The sequence below is a fragment of the Rattus norvegicus genome, chromosome 1 (assembly GCF_021556685.1).
Source record: "Rattus norvegicus strain SHRSP/BbbUtx chromosome 1, alternate assembly SHRSP_T2T, whole genome shotgun sequence".
In the NCBI taxonomy this organism is placed as follows: domain Eukaryota; kingdom Metazoa; phylum Chordata; class Mammalia; order Rodentia; family Muridae; genus Rattus; species Rattus norvegicus.
The window spans coordinates 77713249-77714035 of NC_141534.1; positions in this window are offsets into that span (position 1 = coordinate 77713249).

Here is a 787-nt window from a genome sequence, read left to right on the forward strand (position 1 = left end):
GTAGGGGAATGCTAAGCAGCTGTGGCAGAAGTGCGTGGGTGGGTGGGTGGCGGAGCACCATCGTAGGAAAATGGTGAGTAAGAGAAGATAAGAGGTTTATGAAGGAGACACTGAGAAGGGGATTGAAACTTGAAATGTAAATAAATAAATTAATCATTAAAAAGAAAAAAAATAAAGCATGCACACAGAGTGGCATTTTCTCTAGATCTTGTTGACCTTTAAAACTCAATCTTCATCATGTAATTTAACTGTGAATCTGTGAAACGGACTAATTTCAGATAGTGCTGGATTAAATATATTTAGGATTTGGTCTGATTATTGATGCTAAAGAAAATGGAGGCAGAGACCTTGTTTAGATATTCTGTTCATATCACTGATGTGAAAGGATCCACATTGTACATGGTTTTTGGATTTCTTTGAGTATAAACATGACACTGGCTTTCTGACTTGGACTTTGTAATACAATGTCTTGTGTGTCCCGAGTGGCTCTGATTATACCATTACTTGATATCTCACTGCAAACTTTCTGATACAATCCACTGACTTCATTTCAAATTGGGTCCACATAAACACCTTATTGAAACTTTCCAAGGACAAAATTTGAACAAAAGGGCTTTCTTCATGCATTTACGAATGATATCATGGAGCCTGAGAAAGAATTATCCTCCTAAGTATTTACTGCTCCTTGTTTATTATATTGACTGTGGACACCAGTTGCAGAGCCCCAGGGAAGAGACTGTTTAAGATTCCTCCAGGGATTCAGAACAATCAGGAAAAAAATGAATCA